Raw genomic sequence first — 20042 nt, 5'->3', positions numbered from 1 at the left:
GTGTAATCTGTTTCTACTGTGTGTGTGTGTGTGTGTGTGTGTGTGTGTGTGTGTGTGTGTGTGTGTGTGTGTGTGTGTGTGTGTGCGTGCGTGCGTGCGTGGTGCGTGCGTGCTTGTTTGGCTTTTTGTCTGTCTACCGGTCTATCCGTGTGTGCGTATATTTGTATATCTGTTTGCCTGTCTGCCGGTTCGTTTGTTTGTCTGCTTATCTGTACGCCTGTCTGTGTCTTTCTGCCGGTTCGTCTGTTTGTCTGTCTGTCCGTCCTCCACAGCTCTCAGACCGCGGCGGGCCTACCCTTTTCATCACGTGTGTTTAGCTGCTCGGCAAACACGGCACTCCAGCTGTTGTTTGCACGTAATTAGCACCGCGTGACGGAACGTGGAGAGCGGCGACTGACGGGAATCGCATCGTGTCATAATAATGTTCGATTCTTTACGTTTACAGTTTCCCTTCACATGCTGGACTGTAAGGATCGGGTGCGTCTTTTGATGGTGTTTATGTTTATGCCTACATGTCAGAAATTACTTAAGAATTGTGTGATATTGCTTATATTTGTACTCACTCCTCGTTTATGATCAGAAAGCAAGTATCTGTTGATTTTTTACTTTTATTTATTTATTTATTATTTTTTTTAACTAAGAAACCGTCCAAAAGTACAAAAATTTGCGGAAAATGTCCTCTCAATAAGAAGTTTAACGTTGTAGACATTTACTTTTAGACAATCCACTTTGGCGTTCGTTCTTATTCTTAAGCGTCTCTAAATGTCACTTCAAAATTGTACGGTTATGTTTAGATGAGTGTAAGTAGCCTTTTTAATGAGCAGAAAGTGCACCATTCAATTAAGTTTTCCTTCTGTCAGTATGAATGTTGTAAAGTTACTCTTTTACGTTAGATATGATATAAAAAGAAAAAAAAAGTTAACGATATGGCTGCGTACACACATGAGTATTGACAGCTCTCGTAAAGTCAGGGAATGCATCACTAATCTTATCTCCCCGTTAAAGACTGTATAATTATTGGGAAAGTGTCGTTTTGCGCAAAAAAAAGTAAAGACGCAGTATGTTAATGTTCACATTGCTATATTCACACGTCCCACATAGTTCCAAAACACATCACTGTTAAATTACCGCCCTTTCCAAGACTACGTACGTGGATGTTAGCCAGAATACAGTTACTCAGAAAACCATATCCTCTATAAACACCCTTCCTCTCTTGAAATTCCTCATCTTTCAACTCATTCTTTAACATTATGGAAGTAGCAAATTGAGCAGGTTTTTTTTTTTACATCCAATTATTTCCCTCGTCCAGTCTTCTTAGTACGTAGGAATGACCATTAGCTCTGAAAAAAAAGGACGAAAGGACGAAACTCAACCGCCGCTGGTCTCTCTCTCTCTCTCTCTCTCTCTCTCTCTCTCTCTCTCTCTCTCTCTCTCTCTCTCTCTCTCTCTCTCTCTCTCTCTCTCTCTCTCTCTCTCTCTCTCTCTCTCTCTCTCTATACTGGGACGTACTCTTGCGGCATTAATCGTGTTCACTGGCTTGAATTCATGAGCTAACGATACTCGGGGTTCGTGGAGTTCGCGAGGGACGCACGACAGTTTCCCTGCACTGTACTACGACAAGGGAATGAGTGAATATATATTGGATCCTAGGCGTACTAATTGCCTCTTCCGAGCACGCGAGGGGTATTCCGGCCTGGGTATTCTGTTCACGTACTCGCAGAGGCAAACTTAGTAAGGCACTGTTGATGAAAAGGGGAAATTGGTAGAAGAACAAACTGTCTGCTTCTAGAGTATGTATGAAGGATTAATTCTCTCAAAAAAAAAAAAAAGGGAAAAAGGTAAAAGAACGAAACTTGTGATTCTCTGAAGAAATTTTGGTGAAGGGGAGGAAAAAAAAAAAGTGAGCAACTCATGTATTCAACCATCTGCCCGTACATACATACATGCATACAGTAAATATACACACACACACACACACACACACACACACAACTTTAAAAAGGACACTATAAACTTAAATTCTCCATAAACAAATTATCTGAGATGTAAAAAAAATATAAAAAAATTACCAGCAAAAACCGTACCCACAAAAAAAAAAAAAGAATAAATAGAAAGTTAATCACTAAAGACACATTAATACCCTCCAGTTTAGACCCTATGAACAAAAGTGCTGCTAAAGACCACTTAATGAACGCGCTTGATCAGTGAAGTTTACTGTGCTGTCATCAATGCGCTAATCACACTGGGTCATCAAGAGAGAGAGAGAGAGAGAGAGAGAGAGAGAGAGAGAGAGAGAGAGAGAGAGAGAGAGAGAGAGAGAAAACAGAAATGAGAGAACCAGAATTAAGCACTGGAGAGAGACAGAACCACAGAGAGAGAGAGAGAGAGAGAGAGAGAGAGAGAGAGAGAGAGAGAGAGAGAGAGAGAGAGAGAGAGAGAGAGAGAGAGAGAGAAAACAGAAATGAGAGAACCAGAATTAAGCACTGGAGAGAGACAGAACCAGAGAGAGAGAGAGAGAGAGAGAGAGAGAGAGAGAGAGAGAGAGAGAGAGAGAGAGAGAGAGAGAGAGAGGAAAGCACAATCAAGCACAAGCACGGATACGAACACGGACACGGGGAAGGACAAGGACATTTATCACGTGCACCTAAGGGAGAGTGGGAGGCAAAAGAAAGCTGCCTAAATCACCTGGTACCTGGCCGGCTCCTCATTAGTCAGCGGAACAATGGCGCGGCTTCCTTATTGTGCGGCGACAGGCGAAGAAAATGAAGGGGAGGGTCATTTGGAAATTGTCTTTGTCGCCAGAGCCCCGAGAGAGAGAGAGAGAGAGAGAGAGAGAGAGAGAGAGAGAGAGAGAGAGAGAGAGAGAGAGAGAGAGAGAGAGAGAGAGAGAGAGAGAGAGAAACACAAAGGACCTCAAACTCTGATCTCTCTCTCGCTCTCACCCATAATTAACCTGAAGAGCTTGTCTCGAGGAGAAGTTACCGTTTGCTTGCGTGTGAGAAGGAAGAGGACGAGGAAGAGGAGGAGGAGGAGGAGGAGGAGGAGGAGGAGGAGGAGGAGGAGGAGGAGGAGGAGGAGGAGGAAGACATGTAGACGCTGCAACATAACTCTGTGTATCCATGAAAGAGAAATAATGGGAGGAGGAAGCATCAAAAGAGAGAGAGAGAGAGAGAGAGAGAGAGAGAGAGAGAGAGAGAGAGAGAGAGAGAGAGAGAGAGAGAGACTTACTACTCAATTGCATTTGTGAGACGTGGCTTCAAAAGTATTGCTCGTTGTCTTCAAAAGGAAATGTTGTCTTGTAACCTCTCCTAGGTACAGAGAGAGAGAGAGAGAGAGAGAGAGAGAGAGAGAGAGAGAGAGAGAGAGAGAGAGAGAGAGAGAGAGAGAGAGAGAGAGAGAGAGAGAGAGAGAGAGAAGCGAAAAGTAAGAATTTATTTATAGAAAATGAAATATACAGTTTATATATAGAATTGAAGTATTCACTAATGAAATGCGCGCGCACGCACGCACACACACACACACACACACACACACACACACACACACACACACACACACACACACACACACACACACACACACACACACACACACACACACACACACACACACACACACACACACACACACACACACACACACACACACACACACTTAACCAGGCCAGAGAGCGGGAAGAAGTAAAGATGAAAGGAAAGAAAAAGAGGATAAGATGAAGGTGAAGTAGGAGGAGCAGGAGAAGGAAGAGGAGTAGCAAGAGGAGGGGGAGGAGGAGGAGGAGGAGAGAAAAATTGCAATAAGTAGTGATGACAGGTGTAGAAGCAGGATGTGTGAGAGTGTGTAGGAGGAGGAGGAGGAGGAGGAGGAGGAGGAGGAGGAGGAAGAAGGCATGTTCATGGTGTAGGAGGAGGAGGAGGAGGAGGAGGAGGAGGAGGAAGAAGAAGAGGCGGCAACAGACAACATTATTCCTGGGAGCTGTGAACAGGCGGCCTTTTCTTTCCCTGTCTTTGCTCTGGGGACAAAAATGCAAAATGGAATTCTCTCAGTATTCCCCTCTCGCCTGGCAGAGCGTGAAAAACAGAACCTGGAATAAAAAGCAGACAGAGGAATTTTACTCCCCACTCTAAAAAAAAAAAAAAAAAAAAAGATTATGTGGCTTCTGCTGGCCTGGAGGAGGAGGAGGAGGAGGAGTGTGAGGAAGAGGAAGAGGAGGTGGTGGTCTGCTGGCATGTTTATATAAATATCCCCTTAAATATGTCATGTATATTACCCTGAATCTCGCACCAAAAACGGAAATGAGGACATGCGGAGGGGTTTATATTTCTCCACTGGCGGCGCGGAATGCTCCTCTGGTGTGGTGCTCCCTTTAACCTTCCTTCCGCCCCCTTTTTGTTTTGAGGTGTTCACCCAAAAATGTATTGAGCATTCAGGTACCTCCATTGATACTTTCTTTTTCGCGGGGAAGGGGAACTGAGGAAAAAAAGTGGGGCACGCGAGGGAAGAGGACGAGGAGGCGGAGGAAGGGAAGGGAAGGGAATGGCAGGGAAGGTGTTGGTGGCGTTCAGGGGTCAAGGGCGAAAAAGTGAGAATCAAAGATGGAAAGTGAAGCATCGAGTGGTGGAGCTGTGGGCAGGGGTGTTGATTGCAGAGTGTAGCCGTGGCAGCGTGTAAGCTTTGGTAGTGGTGATGACAGGAGCGGTGGTGTGATGGGAGGGGAAACTGTGATGATAAAGGTGGGGGCGGGGAAATAATTTGAAGGTTGTTTAAGAAATGGTGAGATTTGTGAGTGTTGTACATTTTGAGGTTCTCTCTTACAGTGTTCCTATATTCATTACTTACTTCTTGATCTGCTATCTTCCTCCTCTTCTTTATCTTCTTCCCCCTTCTCCTCCTCCTCCTCCTTTCCAGCTGCATCCGCCTTCCTTTTATTTATTTTATATTCATTACTCCTCTTCCTCCTCTTTTGTCTCTATTGTCCCCTTTTCCTCTTCATTTCCCTCTTTATTGCCCCTTTCTTATCATCCTCCTCCTCTCTCTTTTTTGTTCCTTTCTCATTCTTTCATTTTTTCTTGCCCTTTTTCATCTCTTTATTTATCTATTAACTGCACACTTTTCCTCCTACTTTTCCTCTTTACTGTCATGTTTTCCTTCTTATTTCAATTTTTTATTTCCTATTCTTCCTCCTCCTTTTCCTCCTTCTCTTTTCCTACTTCTCCTCTTCAGTCCCTACCAGCAACGTAACATCTCTCCTCTCTTTAATTCTCTACCCTCTTCTCTCCTCATTCTGCCCTTCAGCCTGCTTCTCTTCCCCTTATCCTTCAAACTCCCTCTAGGTAGGATATCAAATTCTCCTTCTCCCTTCTCCTCTCCCTCTAATTATCTGTTGACGTCTTATCTGCTTCCCACTGGCTCAGCTCTTGAGGTCATAATCGTCTGTTTCATTTAGGACCTAACCCAGTTTTTGTCTGAGGAAAATTTATCTCTTCGTTTTTTTCTTTTTTTTGGGGGGCTCAGATTTTTTTCTTTTATGACCTCTTTGTCTCCTCGGTATATCTACTTTTCTTTGTCTTTCTAGTATCTCTTATTTTTTTTCATGTCTTTCTTTTCTTTCTTGATTTTTCTTTGTGTGTTTTTGTGTCTGTATCTGTTCCTTTGTGTCTGTCTGTCTTTCGTGTTTGTCTTGTCTTGTATGTTTCTATATCATCTATCTATCCATCAATCTACCTCTCTCTCTCTCTCTCTCTCTCTCTCTCTCTCTCTCTCTCTCTCTCTCTCTCTCTCTCTCTCTCTCTCTCTCTCTCTCTCTCTCTCTCTCTCTCTCTCTCTCTCTCTCTCTCTCTCTCTCAAGTTGTTTTGCTTTTAAATATTCTAGTTCATATTTTTATTTTTCGTCCGGATGGATTATTTTAATTCTTAGAAAATCCCTTTATCTCTTTCTCATATCCACAATTTTTATTTATATTGTGATTGCTATTATTGCTATTCTTCTTCTTGTCACTTCTTTCATCTTTCTTTTATATTTTCAGTTCCTTGTTATTTTCTTATGCATTCTTTCCTTCCTCTTTTTGTCCCCTCTTTCATCTTCCTCCTTCTCGTCCTCTTCGTTCTCCTCCACCTCCTCATTCTGCTTCTCCTTGTCTTTCTTCTTCCTCCTCCTCCTTGTTTCCTTCCACTTCTTCCTCCTCTTCCTCCTCCTTGACGTTTTATTTTTTTTTCCCTTCATTTTCTTCCATGGCACATTTTCTGTGTCTCCCTTCCGCCGTCTTTTCCGCCTAATTTCTTTAGACGCTCCTCTTTTGTTTGTTCTTCTTCCTCTACTTCCTCCTCCTCCTCCTCCTCCTCCTCCTCCTCCTCCTCCTCCTCCTCCTCCTCCTCCTCCTCCTCCTCCTCCTCCTCCTCCTCCTCCTCGTCTTCCCTCCGGCTATCTTGTTTTACACTGCCTTCATATTCTCCCCTCCTCTCTCTCTCTCTCTCTCTCTCTCTCTCTCTCTCTCTCTCTCTCTCTCTCTCTCTCTCTCTCTCTCTCTCTCTCTCTCTCTCTCTCTCTCTCTCTCTCTCTCTCTCTCTCTCTCTCTCTCTCTCTCTCTCTTTTTATTCAGTTTCACTTTGTTTATTTTTTCTTACATTTTTCTTAGTTTTCCTTTTACCTTTTGCTTTCCATTCTTTTCATTTCTTTCTCTCTCTCTCTCTCTCTCTCTCTCTCTCTCTCTCTCTCTCTCTCTCTCTCTCTCTCTCTCTCTCTCTCTCTCTCTCTCTCTCTCTCTCTCTCTCTCTCTCTCTCTCTCTCTCTCTCTCTCTCTCTCTCTCTCATATGTAGTTTTAACTTTTCTGTTTCTTTTTGTATCTTTTCTTGTTTTTTTTATTTTTACTTTAAATTCTCTCTCTCTCTCTCTCTCTCTCTCTCTCTCTCTCTCTCTCTCTCTCTCTCTCTCTCTCTCTCTCTCTCTCTCTCTCTCTCTCTCTCTCTCTCTCTCTCTCTCTCTCTCTCTCTCTCTCTCTCTCTCTCTCTCTCTCTCTCTCTCTCTCTCTCTCTCTCTCTCTCTCTCTCTCTCTCTCTCTCTCTCACCCCAAGGTTGCCTATTACGTCACGTGCATCCATCAGTAATTAGTGTGGAGAGAACGTGTATCAGCAATTAGGGAAGGTAATTATAATTAAATACCCCAAGTTTACCTGCCCGTGAAGGTAATTAGTATACCTATTTCGCTCAGGTAAACCGACTGTGCCTGATGATGTGCGTGTGGTTTTCTGCTTTCTCTTTTTAATTCTTCTCCTTTTGTTTTTTTGGATAGTAAAGTATAGTAGAGTGCAGTGGAGATTGATTTTTATTTATTTGTGGCGCTGCAACATTGTGGTCATATGGCGCTAGTATAGTGAAGAAGCTCTGTTTAAAGTTACTGGGGCTTACAAGGTTTTTTTTTCTTTTTGTGATTATAGTTAGTTTAAGAGCGGGTCTATATCTTAAGTGAAAAGTTACTTGGATTTTCGTTGGTGTTTTGATAGTAGTGGGAGTTTAAGAGGGGGTCTATATCGTTAGTGAAAGCTAGTGGGATTTTTAAGGGTGTTTTATGATTGTAGCGGGAGTTTAAGGGAGTCTATATCGTTAGTGAAAGCTAGTGAGGATTTTCAAGTTCTTTTTTTTATGATTGTAGTGAGAGTTGAAGAAGGCACCTATATCGTTAGTGAAGAAGACACATTATTAACCTGTCAAGTAATCTCTGTCGCCTTTGATGATATAGTGTCATTGAAAATCCAAATATACCAGTGCCTTCAATGATGTTCTCAGGTTTTTATTAATGGTCTAAGAAGAATTCCTTGAAATCCCGAAGTTATTCCCGATTTCAATGGCGTTTTCATGATTTCAATAATAGTTTAAGTAGGATTCCGCACTTTCAATGAAGAAAACACCCGCAAGAACCCGAACTAGTCATTAATATGGCCTCTAAGATCATTTCACTAACAGTTTAAGAAATATTCCACATCACCAGTAGATAAGAACACTCACAAAAACCTGACTAATCATCCACGTGGCTTTTGAAAATAGTTCCATTGAAAACCCAAAGCGTCTACGAACCAGTCTTAATGGAGTCGAACTGGGGTGTATGGCAACTGAGGCAAGAGGGGGCACACTGGGACGCCTGGAGGTGTGGCAGGGAGGGGGAGGAGGACCGGTCGCCTAATGGTCGTTGAGTGAAACACCGCTGTGGTTATTGTGATTTATGGCGAGAGATTGCGGGAGGGGACTGAATGGGCTGATTGGAGCAGTGGCGGAGGGCTGCTGGTGTCTGTCTGTCTGTCTGTCTGTCTGTCTGTCTCTGTCTGTCTGTCTGTATATCTCCATCTTTGTCTGTCTCTCTCTCTCTCTCTCTCTCTCTCTCTCTCTCTCTCTCTCTCTCTCTCTCTCTCTCTCTCTCTCTCTCTCTCTCTCTCTCTCTCTCTCTCTCTCTCTCTCTCTCTCTCTCTCTCTCTCTCTCTCTCTCTCTCTCTCTCTCTCTCTCTCTCTCTCTAACACACACACACACACACACACACACACACACACACACACACACACACACACACACACACACACACACACACACACACACACACACACACACACACACAGAGAGGAACAGAGAGAGAGAGAGAGAGAATGACATAGACTGACAGATAGACAGGACCAGACAGGAAGGCAGATACAGACAGACAGACAGACAGACAAGGCAATAGCACCATGAGCTGATACGAATGAAGACACATAGAGGGAGACTGAGATAGGAGTAAAGAGAAGAGAAGGAGCAATAACAAGAGGAGGAGGAGGAGGAGGAGGAAGAGAAGGAACGGTAAGAAGAAGAAGAGGAAGAGGAGGAGGAGGAAAGGAATCACAAGAACACCCACTCCTTTACTGGGCGTCATTGGGCGGGACACTTATAAATGACTAAGGTAATGAGAAATCCATCATATTAATTAGTTGTTGACACACCTGACGCTGATAGATTAGGTGAGCCTGTCCCCGCCTCACCTGTCCTTAATTACGCCTCGCACCTTCTCGCGCGGCCCCGTCAGGTGTGCGGGAGACGAGCAGCCTTGGGAGGGATGTCTGGCAAGCAGGAAGTTGATTTGTTTCAGGTGTGCAATGATTAGTTTAGCTCGGTGTGATTAGGGGAGTTAATTATTGCCTCGCCTCATGTATTGTGCTGTGCTGTGTTGTGTTGTGTTGCGTTGTGTTGTGTTGTGTTCAATGGTTGGAGGGTCGGGGAGGACAAAGTTAGGATTTGCGTTTGTGTGTGTGTGTTTGTGTGCTTGTGTGTGTGTGTGTGTGTGTGTGTGTGTGTGTGTGTGTGTTGCAACGTATATATTTGTGTTTCTAGAGAGAGAGAGAGAGAGAGAGAGAGAGAGAGAGAGAGAGAGAGAGAGAGAGAGAGAGAGAGAGAAACTGACTTTCAGATTCTTTTCTAATCACACATCAACTCGTGCACGCTTTAGTATACTCTCTCTCTCTCTCTCTCTCTCTCTCTCTCTCTCTCTCTCTCTCTCTCTCTCTCTCTCTCTCTCTCTCTCTCTCTCTCTCTCTCTCTCTCTCGGTAAACATCTACATTTTTTTTCCATACGTAACATTTCATATCTTTCATTAATTTCCTTATTCACCGCCTCATGAGGAGAGGGATCAAACCTAAGATGCTTCAGCTTAACGTGGCTGACAGCGAATCATTAGTCATGGTATTGCAGAGAGAGAGAGAGAGAGAGAGAGAGAGAGAGAGAGAGAGAGAGAGAGAGAGAGAGAGAGAGAGAGAGAGAGAGAGAGAGAGAGAGAGAGAGAGATATTCTGACAGTGAGTGAATTTCAAGGAATATGAGTGACTAAGTGTGATTAAATTAGCGAAATGCATAATAGTGAACGAGTAGATAAAATAGAAACACATACGTGAGTTAATGATTATAACATAAATGAACAGCCATGAATAAGAGTGGTTGTGTAAATACGAGTGAATGAATAAGTGATCAAACAAGGATGGAGGAGATGAAGGGTGAAAGTGAATAATTAAATAAGAATGAAGAAATGAAGGGCGAACTGTCAATGAACGTGAATACCAGTGAATATCTAACAATGAATTATCCCCAGTCTTTGAGCCCACTCGTTGCCCATGCAGGCGTGGCGTGAGCTCAGTAATCCCGTGAACTCTTGTCTCTAAGCTCACCTCTCTGCCGCCTCTCCCTCTCTTTTTATATTTTTTTTTCTTTCTTTCCTTCTCCATTCTCAGCCGCTGTTTATGGAGCAGACAATTGTGACCAAATCCTCTTACGGTCTTAATCTGGCGGTTTATTTTCGCTGCTTCTCTCTTTGGCTGGTTTATTTTCACTTTTATAGTCTCATTCTTTTTTTTCAAAATCGCCGTTTTTCATCCCAAGTGTGATTATTTCATTAATGCTTCACTGTTCCGATGCTTCATTTCACTGTCCCCATGCTTCGTTTGTTTCACTCTCTTTCCCTCGCTCTTCGTTTCCCTTCGAGAAATCCATCCACTTGATTTCTGCCGTCTCTCTCTCTCTCTCTCTCTCTCTCTCTCTCTCTCTCTCTCTCTCTCTCTCTCTCTCTCTCTCTCTCTCTCTCTCTCTCTCTCTCTCTCTCTCTCTCTCTCTCTCTCTCTCTCTCTCTCTCTCTCTCTCTCTCTCTCTCTCTCTCTCTCTCTCTCTCTCTCTCTCTCTCTCTCTCTCTCTCCAGTTAGTCCTCTCCGTCTTACCCACGTCCACTTGTATTTAACTTCTCTTTGCTTTTCCGGTTCACTAGCACCATCCCATCCACTCCCTCGCTTCGTTTATTTCCTCCACGATTTCCTTCCTGCAGGTCGATTTTCCTTTAATCTCACAAACCTTTCGTCCTCTCTTTTTCTTTTTTTTTTTTTCTTTTTTTCGGTCCAGTTTCCAGTACACACCATTTATCTTCGCTCCTTCACGGCAAATAACTTTCATTTTGCTCTCCATTTTCTTTCATTCTTTTGTGCAAATTGTTTCGGAATGTTCCTCCTTTCGTTTTGTCTCCCGTTAGGCAGCGGCGCAGCGCTCGTGTTTATTTCCATTGACACTCGTAAATACGGGGCTCCGGAGCTGTGAGGGTTGTATATCCTTCAATGTTACATGCCATATATCCGGCCTTCATGGGCAGAGGCATAATAAATTGAGAGAGAGAGAGAGAGAGAGAGAGAGAGAGAGAGAGAGAGAGAGAGAGAGAGAGAGAGAGAGAGAGAGAGAGAGAGAGAGAGAGAGAGAGAGCCTACACTCAAACACGCAGACAAGACAAAGAAAAAGACAAGTTGGTGTTTCTGAGACAGTTAATAAAATTAATTTTACACTATGTTATGTCATGCAAAGTAGGCGTGTAAAATTAATATGAAGCTTTGATGTACTCGTAGCTCTCAGGTATACAATGCATAGATACACGCATTAATAAGGTGCCTTTAATTAACTCTCAGGTGCACAGTACATGGTGCACACTTCAATTTGGTGGTATGAATTAGCTTAAGTTTAAAGTGCATAGATATACACATCAGTATGGTATCTTCAGTTAGCTGTCAAGTATAAAGTGCATAGGTATACACTTTGATATGGTACATTCGATTAGTTTTCAAATATAAAGTGCTTAGATGTACACATGAAAATATGGTACCTTCAATAAACTTTCAAGTAAAAAATGCACAGATACTGACAAAAATATGGTGGTTTGAATTACCTCTCAAGTATGAAGTGCATAGATTCACACATTAACATGGTACCTTCAGTTAACCCCCAGGAAGAAAGGTACACACTTTATTTCGTCGCTCTGAACTGATATCGCCATGTGCAAAATTTTTAATGTTCTCTGCTGCACTCTGCCCGGCGCCTGGCCTGCACTACTCGCGCGCGCTGTTTGGTCTGAATAGCAGATGTATCGCAGTTCTGCAAATACTTGACCCGTGAAGCAGATCTGACGTACGTTATGCAACTTTCCAGAGCGACGCATTCATTCTCCTGCTTTGTAATGAAATTCTACTACATACATGCATACATACATACATACTTACATACATACATACATACAGGCATGCTTTGGAATTATTCGTATATTTTAATGGTTTGTAATAGAATTTTTTTTTTAATTGCGGACTTTACACTTGTATGATGGGGTTAAATTATTTATTTTCTTGACTGGAATAGATCCTCTGTGCTATTCTCCATCAACATTTAATATCCATTATCCTCGTACATCAGTATTTATTTAGGTCAAAGTAATCCTCACGTGTAGTCATGTCTCCTCAATTCTCAGATTTTAACAAAACTTTCCTTCCAACATTAATTCTTGCTCTTAGTTTCTTAATTTTTTTATTTGTCAAGGAGTCTGGCCAAGAGCGAACAAAAATGAGAGAGAGAGAGAGAGAGAGAGAGAGAGAGAGAGAGAGAGAGAGAGAGAGAGAGAGAGAGAGAGAGAGAGAGAGAGAGAGAGAGAGAGAGAGAGAGAGAGAGAGAGAGACTCCTTCAATTTGCTGCTTTCAGAAATTAAGTCATAAATGGAGATTTTAAAGAGTTGCCAGAGATGTTGTAAATGGGTTGACTTGTGATCTTTCATTACTCAGGAAGTGTAATGAGAACTTTTTTCCTTCTTTTCTTCTCAACGCCTCAAAAGTTTAGTTCCTGCAGACAAGTATTCAGTCTTCTTTAATAAATCTGAACGCTTTCATAACCTTTGAAGCACCGAGAATTCTTGGGCTGCCCTTCACTAAGAATCTTAACGAGAAACTTCATATCTCACCTCCTGCTAATCCAATAAAGGTGAGCGTTCTCTATCATTCCCGCCCGTTCTCTTCACCACACGAGCGAGGCGAAGCTTTCTCAGCGAAGGACTCCTGTCTCTATGGCGTATTGCACTTCTACAGTTACCTTTGAATGTGGATATGACCTACCTTTTAATCGGAAGGGACTATTAAGAAAATATGGAAAGCTGCAAAGATATTGATATACTAATAACATCACTCACTTCCTGTCGGTCACCCATCCAAACACTAACCAGACGCAACGTTGCTTAACCTCACAGATCTGGTTGGAAGCGGTGCATTCAATGTAGTGCGGTAATTGGCTTATTGGAGCTTTGGCTTTTACTATAATAACTATAATATGCGTTTTACATTTGACTGCAGCTTCGTAAGGGTAAGAATTTGTGTATGTTTGCTCTTTACTTTATATTCCTTAGATTATAATTTCACATGCATAAAATATATTATTGTATATTATTGCAATTTGATTTATAATACTCCGGTTTATCGGGAATCTCTTGCAGTTAACACTCTTTATTTCTTTTTTTATTTTTGTAGTTTACATATAGTTTTTGTACGATTTTTATGCGTTTGGCCAAACTCCAATGCAAACGAAAAGAAAGTCAATACACTTCTTATTTATATGTATAGGGCGACTTGCTGGAAAGGATAACAGGGTAGGGGAGTTACCAGTTTCCCCTTACATAACTCCATTACAAACCATCAAGTCAAGAGCTATTCGTCACCTCACTTTCCATCTTTTAATTAACTGTCAGTCTCTTGCTGCTCGGTACATTGCTACTTCCCTTGCTATCTTGTACCACTGTTTTCACGGCAACTGCTTCCATGAACGCTGTATTCGCTGTGTGCCTTCCCTCCCGAGGATCGCTACGGCGTGGGGCGGCCGGGATGCTGTTACGTGGAGGCGGTAACAGTATTAATAAAGTGTGAGTGGCGACATTAGCATGGATTGTGAATTTTAATATCGATGATGGCAAAGCGCGAATGTGATTGTGTGAGGTACTGCTCTCTCTCTCTCTCTCTCTCTCTCTCTCTCTCTCTCTCTCTCTCTCTCTCTCTCTCTCTCTCTCTCTCTCTCTCTCTCTCTCTCTCTCTCTCTCTCTCTCTCTCTGACAATATCAAGGAACAAAAAAAGAACAACAAACAGGAACAGAGACGCTGGCCCTTATGAGACTATTATTAATAAACTCAATAAGAAACATGTGATCGTAAAGGCGAAGAAACAACAACAGAAGTATTATAGTACCAGCAATACAGGTCTTGATAATGAATGCAATAGACAGTGTAGGAAAGAGATGCAGTGTGGCAAGGTGTCGTGTAGCCAGACTATCAACACCTCGCCAACACCAGCACTGCACGGTAAACTCAAGCAAACGGCGAGACAGCACGAGGCCGCAACTAAGGTGTAAAAAATAGCTAATGAAGTGTCGGCATGATGTAAAGCAGACTTATTATTAGGTAAAAATACGCACACACTTTCATAAACGAAGCGGCTTCTTATCTTCCCGCTAGCGTTATTATTTATCTCACCTGTATGCTGCAGAGATTACGTTTAAACAGAAATGAGATAATAGAAGGGAAAAGGTGAAGACTAATTAAATACGTGTTTGTACAGTTATTAATTACCAAGGATTTCTTCAGATGTATTCCTGGAAGTTTAATTTCTCTATTGTATTCCTGGAAGTTTCATTTCTCTATTACTTGAGTTTTTACCCCATAATTGTGTCAGACAAGTCATAAGAAAGTCAATTTAGAAATTAAATAATAAAGGAATTAACATAGATATTTACACAGACATTCTTTTCTCGTTTCCCTTTACTCGTCTCGTTCTGTGTCGATGTAGTGATGAATTTCAGTACATGAACTTTTGTCTTTTAGTTATCTTCTTTTCTATATTTTCAATCTTCATTCGCGTTCAACACTTTCCCCAGAATTTGAGCTCAATTGCACTTGTAGTATAATTTCCATTGCATTCATGTTTAAATCAGCAGAGCGTTTTCTTGTTGCATAATATATTGCTCTCATTCATTCTTTCCGTACATATTTTTACCCTCCTTTGGCGTCACATGATTGCATTTTTTAGGTATAGTATCATTAGGTTAACTAGACATTTAATCTATCGGTCTGTCAATATATTGTCTTCCTGAATGATTAAATGTCTACAATCCAATGTTCCCTAAAGTCTTCATCCTTTATTATGTCCTCCCGTGAATCACTAGACTTCACCTTTAAACACAAATTCCTGCATTAATTCTCTCATCCTTCATTCCATCTCATGCTGAACACTTTACTGCATGTATTTATTTTCTTGGAAACCAGCGTATCTCTCTCTCTCTCTCTCTCTCTCTCTCTCTCTCTCTCTCTCTCTCTCTCTCTCTCTCTCTCTCTCTCTCTCTCTCTCTCTCTCTCTCTCTCTCTCTCTCTCTCTCTCTCTCTCTCTCTCTCTCTCTCTCTCTCTCTCTCTCTCTCTCTCTCTCTCTCTCTCTCTCTCTCTCTCTCTCTCTCTCTCTCTCTCTCTCTCTCTCTCTCTCTCTGAGCCTCATCATTTCTCACTGTCAGGCCGGCGCACGCCAGAAGCTATCCTCAAATACCTTCTTTCCAATACATTTAGTCTCTTTCTCAGCCTTGCATTTAGTGGCGAAGCTTCATGCCCATAAAATGAATATAAATCCACAATAAATGGCTAAGAAATAAATAAGCAAATAAGTGAGTTTTTTGCGCAATTTATATGAAAGCGATGAAGTTTGCCTGAATAACCTCGCTGCAAAATGTGCCCTCGATACCAAGACTCGCCATTAAGCTCCAGATCCTTAGACATTTCAGGGTTTTATTGGAGCTTCTTTTGACAGACTTTCGTGATTTTTTGGAGAGATTCTCAAGGGAGTTTCTATGGAGCGAGTGTTAGATGAGCATGTTTTCTGCATCGTGAATTGGAGATACACTCGTGAGAATCTAAGTGTAATTATTTAAGTGGTCTGAAAATAGTTCTTATGAGTGAGAGGCGAAATTGTTCTAAAGTTTGGTTCGAAAAGCTATGGATTGTTCAGTTTGTAACGTTTTTGTCGTGTTAGAAGCATCACTCCACTACAGGTATATAAATGATGAGTTCTTCGAACGAGTTTTATAAAAATGCTGTGAAGTGTGTGAAGTAAAAATTAATTGCTTCGGACAAGTTGACGCTTCGTGCATGACAATGAATAGAATGGCGAACACACACACACACACACACACACACACACACACACACACACACACACACACACACACACACACACACACACACACACACACACATATTCATTTTATTTATTTTGATATTATTTAGCCTTGTCTTTTCAAGCACATTGTACGTACGTACGTGTTTTCTTTTTCATGATTGTTACATAAGAATGTTACATAAGAAACATATATGCTGTATGGAAAAAATGAAAATTATGCTAGACAATTGTGACACACACACACACACACACACACACACACACACACACACACACACACACACACACACACACACACACACACACACACACACACACACACACACACACACACACACACACACACACACACACACACACCAATATACTAAAAGATGTAATGGAAGATTCATATCAACTTGCCTATATTGAAAATTGTTATCAATAGTATGTCGAAAGAAGAACAATAAATATATAATAAAAAAAAATGGAGCGAATTTGCTTATAAAAATAAAAGACAATACAAAATTTTGTCACGGTTGAATTGAAATGACAAATACCTAAAGTTACGGAGTAAACTGTTGTATTATCACTGAGTTTCAATTCAGAGATACAATTGAAAAGTCAAGATCATTTTAGCTACTTCATAGTATTGCCGTGGTCTCGTAGCATTGTTGTGAAAGAAGATCGCATTTTTGTTTTGAGATCTGAGCATATTCTAGTCGTCTTATTTTTGTCCTACACTGTTGATATTCTTTCAAGTGTAACTCACCTCAAGCAAAACATTTTGATTTGTTCTCCTTTAGTAGATGGCAAAGCAACGAATCCTTGAGAAATATTGAATCAGCTTCGGAGTTCTGTAGGGAAAGATTTACAGATATTGAAGCGACAGAAAAAAAGAATAATTTCATCCCACCACCAGATATAAAAGTGTTGATCTGATTCCAAGGACACAAATAGTTTAATGCGACGAAAGACTTGTTATTTTTTCTTTTATAGAAATAACGCATACTCCCAGTCATTATGGTTGCAAGAAATAACCTGATGGGACAAAAAGTGAGTTTTCTATTTTGTTGTTGTTAGAAAATTATGAGATGCGATGAAAAATTTTATTTCTTGTATTCATAAAAACAATACAAAGAACAACATACTCATATACATATATTTCACATTCTTAGCTTTTACGGTTGCAAGAAATAACCAGATTGAACAAAAGCGTCACTTCGATTATATTATTGTTAGATAGTTATCAGATGTAATGAATGAAATGTTCACAGCTGTAACAAAAATTATATATTTGATGAGTTTTCTTTTTTTTTTTTTTTGTGATAGCACTCCATTGCCTAGGAGTCCACCAAGCCACACACACACACACACACACACACACACACACACACACACACACACACACACACACACACACACACACACACACACACACACACACACACACACACACACACACACACACACACACACACACACACACACACACACACACACACACACACACACACAGCTGCTCACAAGGCACTGAGAGGCGTGCAGGACAAAGTGAAGACGTACATACCATTGAAGTTCTGTAGATTTAATTTGTTACATAAGTTTAGTGACACTTTACTAAGTTTGGATGTGTCTGTGTACCTTTTTAGTGTAACTCTCTCTCTCTCTCTCTCTCTCTCTCTCTCTCTCTCTCTCTCTCTCTCTCTCTCTCTCTCTCTCTCTCTCTCTCTCTCTCTCTCTCTCTCTCTCTCTCTCTCTCTCTCTCTCTCTCTCTCTCTCTCTCTCTCTCTCTCTCTCTCTCTCTCTCTCTCTCTCTCTCTCTCTCTCTCTCTCTCTCTCTCTCACACACACACACACACACACACACACACACACACACACACACACACACACACACACACACACACACACACACACACACACACACACACACACACACACACACACCAAGCATCAATACAGTTCACCATTACCAGCACCTTTATCTTGCCTCCAATGACTTCTTTCGCCAGTAAAACCCTCTTTCCTCACCATTCCCTTCCCCATTCTCCTCCTCATTCTCCCTGCCATTCCCCTCATACCCTCTCCTATTCCCATTTCCTTTCCTATCTCCCTATCACCTGTCCTAAACTTCCCTTTTGTTTCTTTCCTCCTCCTCGTCCTCGTCCTCGTCCTCGTCCTCATCCTCATCCTCGTCCTCGTCCTCGTCCTCGTCCTCGTCCTCGTCCTCCTCCTCCTCCTCCTCCTCCTCCTCCTCCTCCTCCTCCTCCTCCTCCTCCTCCTCCTCCTCCTCCTCCTCTTCCTCGACGATGGGAATGTTAATAGAACTGGTGTGGGAATGAGCACGAGAAAGTCTCTCTCTCTCTCTCTCTCTCTCTCTCTCTCTCTCTCTCTCTCTCTCTCTCTCTCTCTCTCTCTCTCTCTCTCTCTCTCTCTCTCTCTCTCTCTCTCTCTCTCTCTCTCTCTCTCTCTCTCCCGAGTCGTTGTGAAAATGAGCTTGTTTCTCATATTCGAGTGATGCAGCGCTGCGATGTGTTATGTATTTCTTTTTTTTAGGAGGTTGTTATTTTTGTTCATGCTCCTCGTTTTTATCCCGTGTTGTGTATAGAAATTCTTTGCATTTTGTTAGATTTTTGTGGCGTGCTTGTGTGTGTGTGTGTGTGTGTGTGTGTGTGTGTGTGTGTGTGTGTGTGTGTGTGTGTGTGTGAGAGAGATTTTTTTGGTGGTGATCTTGGTGGTGCTGGTGGTGTGATGATATAGTAGTAGTAGTAGTAGAAACAGTAGTGGTAGTAGGAAGTTAGCTTACCACCACCGGGACCACCATTACTACTGCCACTACTACTACTACTACTACTATTACCACCAGTTTCATTTATTTATTTTTTTCTATCATTACCACTAATATTTGCATCACTACCACTACCACCTTATCACCACCACTATCACCATTATTACTTTCCCAATTACCATTACTACTATCACTATTATCTCAATTATCACCACCACCACCATTATCACTCCCATCGCTACCGTTGCCGCTGTTGCCCTCAGTTTTTTTTTCCCGAGGTACGCGAGGTCAGCATCGTTCAAAATTCAGGTACTGCACGGCGATCCAGCCTCCCACCGCTGTCATGGCAACATTTTATGCTACAAATAACCCGGCCGGATAACCTTAACGCGCGCTACGAGAGACACGCTCATGAATACCGGTCTTTATTCACTACTGATCATAAAACGCGAGCAACGAGAGCAAGGACAGAAGGCTGGAGCGCTTTCCCTGACATTTTTGCCTCCTACCGGCTGAAAATGAAGAGGAAATGCTGAAACTGAATCGTGTGAATGTACCTGTGAATGTTTTGCAAGGTGAGAGTTGTGAGATGGGTGCAGTCTTGTGTGAATAGAGCAGCAGGTTATCATGGGTTTGTGTGTGTGTGTGTGTGTGTGTGTGTGTGTGTGTGTGTGTGTGTGTGTGTGTGTGTGTGTGTGTGTGTGTGTGTGTGTGTGTGTGTGTGATGAAAAGAAAACGGGTTAAGAGTACAAAAGGAGCACTAATGGGTCTGTTTGTGAGAAGCTGCTCTGTCAAGTCTGAAGAAAGAGATGCAGGAGGGCAAATGTGTTAGTAAAAGAACCAGAAGGTATTACCTGTATTTGACAGTAGTAGGAGTGAAATTGGGAAATGAAGTCATTGTGAAAATATCCAAGAAATTAAAAGTGAGAATTGCTCAGAGTGGGATACTAAATATAAAAAAAAAGGATCCAAATTGTGAAAAATATAAATATAAATAAGTGTTCAAAAGAAAGGACTGCAGGAAGAATGAGGGAGCATGAGGCGGAGATAAGAGAAGAATAGCGCAAGATGGCAAGCAGTCAGAAGGAAGAAGTGCTGGAATAATGGAAGGCATTTGACGCGGCAGTTCTCAGCTGTGCCAGGGAGGCGCGTGGCGTGGCGGGAGGAAGTTAGCAGTGAGGGAGAAGAAAAGCCGGTGAATAGTGCAATGATGAGGTGAGGCAGCTGGTCACGGAGAGGGAGAGAGAGAAAACAAAAATGCACAGACTC

At 42.0% G+C, this 20042-nt stretch overlaps 1 protein-coding gene across 1 annotated transcript in view; it reads left to right on the top strand.

Moving 5' to 3' along the window:
* Positions 1–20042, top strand: part of LOC135104034 (hemicentin-1-like) — a 115586-nt gene that overhangs the window by 9224 nt on the left and 86320 nt on the right.

Source organism: Scylla paramamosain, chromosome 10 (genome assembly GCF_035594125.1).
Source record: "Scylla paramamosain isolate STU-SP2022 chromosome 10, ASM3559412v1, whole genome shotgun sequence".
Classification (NCBI taxonomy): Eukaryota; Metazoa; Arthropoda; class Malacostraca; order Decapoda; family Portunidae; genus Scylla; species Scylla paramamosain.
This window is presented reverse-complemented; position numbering and strand designations above follow the sequence as displayed.